Source organism: Nicotiana tomentosiformis, chromosome 12 (genome assembly GCF_000390325.3).
Source record: "Nicotiana tomentosiformis chromosome 12, ASM39032v3, whole genome shotgun sequence".
Lineage (NCBI taxonomy): Eukaryota > Viridiplantae > Streptophyta > Magnoliopsida > Solanales > Solanaceae > Nicotiana > Nicotiana tomentosiformis.
In genome coordinates, this window is record NC_090823.1 from 78,329,504 (window position 1) to 78,335,505 (window position 6,002).

The following is a 6,002-nucleotide window of genomic DNA, read 5'->3' on the forward strand; positions in this document are numbered from 1 at the left end:
AGATTTCTTTCCGAGAAATAGAGTAAAATAATTAGCAATTGATGCGCAAGTTAAAATCATCAACAAGTAACACACCATTTATTTTTGAAATACTTTTTCCCATATATGACAATGTATAATTTCAACACACGAGTATGTAAGAACTCGAATCACACTGGATATATTTATAAAGCAAAGCATTAGTTAAAGAAGCCACTTATGGGCATGAATTGAGTACAAAAGCTCTTAGGAAATTTTATTTTCGAAGTCATTTTAAACAATTGAGTCGAGGCTCATTTCATTTACTTTATCGCATCCTCTCAAATCATTTGCACTACTAGCTAGAATCATAACTTAAATTCTTGGCACGTTGGCCACACACTATAACCCAATTCACTTATTTCACTTCCAACCATCTTTATAGATTATCAACAATAAAACATTTTCAATCAAGACTTTAGGTACACATTTGAGCAATTAAGAGGCTTAAGCATATTGAGTTATTCTCACACAATTTGGCATACTAGCTTTGATTTGAAACACGACTCAAAGTCATAATATTTTAATACACATATCATTCTTGAACACATTCCCGAAGGATGACGTAATTTGATAGGAACATTCGGAACAAGTTTTGATTACACGATTCTTGACACTTTGCTTATTCGGGAGAATTGAATTTATTGGGAACAACTCTGTACATAGAATAAGGAACATGAGACAACCATACTTGGAACTTATGGAAACATCATGGAATTCAATTCTAAGAGAGAAAGTTTAACCAACATACCTCGCTTTGAGCTTTCCTTTAATTACTATAACATTCCGAAAATTCTAGCAATCCCAATCTATTTTGAGACATAACAAAATTAAACATAAATTAGGAAGATATTCATGGTTTCAGCTCATTTGAGCATTTTATCAAATACTAGATGTGCAAATTTGACTACAAGGTTCTTCTACAAGATTTCCTTCATTCCATAACCCAATCTTTACTTATTTGAGCTCAACAATCTTCCCACAAACCTTATTAGTACATATATGTATACATGATACTCTCATACCCAAGAATCATAATTCTCATGACCTACGTTTAATCAAAATCCCGAAATTTAGGGCTAGGGAGTAGAATCTTACCTATTAGATGAAGATCTTGTGAAATCTTCAAGGCTTGAGCAAGAATTGATGAACAAAATAGCTAGGTCTTCTCTTTCTCTCACTAAGATAGCTCTCTCCTCTCTCTACAAAATCACATTTTACCTTTTACAATGATCCCCTAAGGCCTTATATCAAAATTGGATCGGATATGAAAATTTTCAAAAATGACCCCCGAAGTCAATTATGTGGAGCAATTATGCTATAGAATAATCATTTTGTGGGCAGCAGAATTGCAGCATAATCAATTATGTTATAGAATAATTGCAGCATAATCAATTATGTGACAGCATAATTACAGTATAATAGTTTGTCCGTCTCTGCTCCACTTTGCGATGCTTATGCGATCCGCGGAACCGTTTTGCGGTCGCGAAATTGATTGCAGATCCAGCCTTTGATAATTTGGTCATAACTGCTCGTAGGAGTGTCCAAATGACGAACGGTTTGAAGCGTTGGAAACTAGACATATAGACCTTTCTTTTGATAGCTAATAGACCATATAAATCATCATATGACGGGATATATGCTCGTTTGAATTTAGGTCTTGTGCGAACTCACTTGAAACTTTATCCCATCATAAAATTTTTAACTTGACTTAGCCTTGGGGCTCTTCTTAGACCATAAACCATTCTTAATCCACCTCATATATATATTATCATGATCAATTGATATAATTCTTATAATATTCCTTGTCTGCACACCAAATAATATAATTAGCGCATATCAACTTTCTTAATAACGCTTAAATACTTTGAAATTTTTCGGGGTGTTACATTCTCCCCCACTTAAGAACATTCGTCCTCGAATATTTTACAAGTCACTTCTAAGAATAGAGTTACCATCCTTTTACCTCCAACCATTATATATAGACGCTTATGCCTACATGGGTCTTATACTTCCCTTCCAAAATCTCAACTTACTTATGGCCCTCAAAATTCGGCTATCTTTACAAATTCTTAAAATTTTTGATAGAGTTTCTCCTATAACTGGGCCTATCCACTTGCCATAGAATCACCAAAATCATCCTATCAACATATCCGCAACTCCACAAAGCATCACAATGTATATCAATAACAGTAATCTCAATATTACAGGCATTATATTATCAAGAGTGATATTTGGACATGAACTGTACATTTTTAAATCATAACACCTAGAAAATATCTTTTAACTTAAAACCAATTGCTATACAATCAAGCGAAAATATTTTCTTTCCACAACACTTTCAGCCTTCATGGTGACCTTCTCGACTTACAGACTTCGCCATAACACATTAACGTAGGCAATCCCAACTTCCGAACTTATCTAACAAGGATGACAATTAGGTACCTCACATAAGCTAAGTATCCATTAACTTTACCTTCAATAACCTCCACCGGAACGATATACAAAGGATTTCCAGTTACCTTCTTAGACATAGGCACATGAAACACCGGTACACGGAGGACAATAATAGGGAAATATCATACTCATAGTTTGACCTATTTACTTCAAGATTCCATAAGGCCTAATGTGACTACACATACTTTAGCTTCCTTAACAATTCACCCAATATAATCATAGAGAAAATCTTGATAATAACCTGTTAACTTTCTTGAACTCTAGATCACTACGCTGAACACCCAAACTAAACCTTTGGCGACCTCCAACAATTAGTCTAAGATGTGCTATCTTGAGTATGACCATAAAACTTCCTATCCAATATATTTGATCATGGGATGATGCTTCTTCTTTGACATATTTGAACCTCCAACCCCATAGGTTACTATAAATATGAATAACAAGGTTCGAGATTAGCTAGAATTATTCAAGAATCCATCAATGTGGTGAGCACGGCATTTCAGGATGTTATATCCTAAGAGACACGAAGGTTACTACCAATAGCGCTGGCATGGTTAATCATCGTGATGACATCATTGATTTGACAAATGAGGCATAGAGTTGCCTAGTAGGCATTGATAATGTAGGGAAAATGTTCGTGATTATGAGATTTACAAGAAAGGAGTCATGAAAAGGACAACAACAATTGTTTCATTTTATATGTGCCTTGTTCGGCAATAGTAGGCCTCAAAGAGAGATAGCCAAGTATGTGACACTAGTCGCCTCTTGGAATGTAGGAAAAAAAATCAGTTTAACTCGAAATGAGAATATTCTAACACTCTGAGTGTGTTATGGATTTTAAGATACACGAAGTTGCATTACACTCATAACAGTATTTGACACAAGAAATCTATGCCACAAACCCATGAGGATGAAAAAGAAGTTGAACACATATGAGACTATTATCATTCTGACAGCTTAACCCTTGCCAATAGTTGATCCTATATGAGAAGACTAGAGATACAACGAATTTGTGTTTCAATTCAATATGCTCTCATGTTACTAAAAGGTGAAGAGGATTCATGATAATATACACAAAGGAACAAAGTGATTGTTCAAACCATAGGAGCCACATACACTGGAGAGAAAAGGAGTGGCTCAAGAAGGATCTCAACACTTGGCTGCTTTACATTAGATTTGAACTCAATTATAGTCCCTTGTTGGGAAGTTAGGAAAGTAAGTGGGAAGTATTAATCCTAGAGTTATAACTCAATTCAAGGACATAATTATAGAGCTCAATTCCTCAAGAGGTTGTAAATGAGAGAATTTGTAATAGAGTGATGTGTCTCATTCAAGGAGTAGATACAGAGAACTACTCATAAAGTTATTCCGGTTCTATCCCAACTTCTAGAGTAGCATAAGGAGTAACATATGACAAAGTGGAACCGGGATCAATAAGAGCATACACATCATGAGATTGGACAGTCAATATACCTGTAACCACATCTAGATAAGCCTCAAACTTTCGACGTCTCCTTATAGCATAAAACCTGCTGGACCCTCCCGAGCTCTGAATACCACCCCTAGTTTTTCCATGCCCTGCGAGCGGTATAGTGCCTTTAGCTGGTGGAGGCACTGTGGATGTAGTAGCTATAGAACTGGCTGGCTGGGCCATACCCATGACCAAGCTCTGGCGAGACAAATAACAATCTATTTGAAAGTGACCCGTCATACCACACTTGTAACATACATTGGTACCATAGTGACATACTCCCGGATGACATCTCCCACACTTCACACAACGGGGATGAGGTCCGCTAAACTGACTCGTCTCATTGACCTGATATTTACCCTTTCTGCATACATCATAAGCATACCCCTTATCCTTCCTCCAAGCTTCCAATGCGGGAGTAATAATTCCAGTACCGGGTTTCTGTGTGGTCCTTTGGTATTGCCCAAAGCTATCACCCCTAACGCGCTGCTGAGCATACTCATAACACGACGACAAATGTTCCTTCCCGTATGATGGACACAACTGGATGGGTGTACCCAACCTAGGGCATTTGTTCTTCTTATGCCCCCTCTTTACACAGCCATAACATATTTCAAGGGTCATCTAACATGTTCCCAAGTGTCGCTTGATGCAAATCACACAACCTGGTTCATTAGCACCAATAACCCTCTTTCGTTTCTTAGATTGTTTCACCACGCGATCCGGTGGTGCGGTGACATTGGTAGGAACAAGGACACTTACCTTAGCAATAAGTTCTTCCAGTCCCTCCACAGCTCAACGCATTCTCCCAACGAACTCTTGTGTAACCTCCCCCAGATTCAATGGCGCGGTCATTCCCTCCTCATTATTTCGAACTCGTGGATTACTCATCTGGAAAAATGAGACATAACGAGAAAATTAGCTTCATATCTTGAGCTCTATCGCACGATCTTGGAATACCAAAGAAGTGTGAAATTCCTAAATGTCCATGTAGACTTCTAATTATAGATGTGGTCGACAACACACCGATAAGAAGGACTCTACTAGACACGGCTCCGAGACATCCTAGGATACTTTAAAACCTTATGCTCTGATACCAAGTTTGTCACGCCTCAAACTCGGGGAGCGCGACCGACGCTCAACCAAGAGAACCCGGCCGAGCAAGCTTGTTAGATTTCCTTCTACCCAAACTCATCCATGAATAAAGAGGAGATGTACTCCATTAATCAAATACTGAAAAGATTTTAACTAACAACTTCCTTTTCATTCCCATTAGCAGCTTCATTCATAAATTCCAACATATTACGAGTTTATAGAATTAATGAAAAATATGATTTCCAAATACCAACATTTCTATTTCGGTTCCCAACATCAACCACAACCCATAACCTGTCTATGTAGCCTCTAAGTACAATAGAAGAGTAATATGGAAATGCCGACAACAAGGCCCCGGCTATACCTCAAAACACAGTACATGAGAAATAAAAGATACATAACCCCGAAATAAAGTGGGGCTCACCAAATTAGCAGAAAAGAGTGTATTGTTATCACTGATCAATGTCGCCTGCTGTAGAACCACCTGCATCCATTAAAGATGCAGCGCCCCCGACAAAAGGGACGTTACTACTGTCGAATAACACTAGTATGTATAGCTAAAAATCCTCTTTCAAAATAGAATGCCCATATAATAAAAGGCAATACATAGAAACAACAAGTCACAATCAACAATATCCAAATGTCCAGTTAAAACATAAAAAATTTCAAAATACGAACTTCATATACAATTTTGGTTGGGAGATCATTAACACCAATATACCACCTTCTTTGTTAGCATGGAATCCGATCACACCCGATCGGCTAGGCCATCTCCCCACGAATAATGTGGTTTGACATGTGATATGAAAGAAAGTTGTTACCAAGAGTAGTACCAACATGTGCGCAACATGGCGTCCGATCTCCACCCGATCAGCTCGGCCGCCTTCCCACATATGTCGTGTGGGTTGAATTTTCCAATCCACAATTATTACCAGTTTCATCCGAATTAAGGGGAATAATA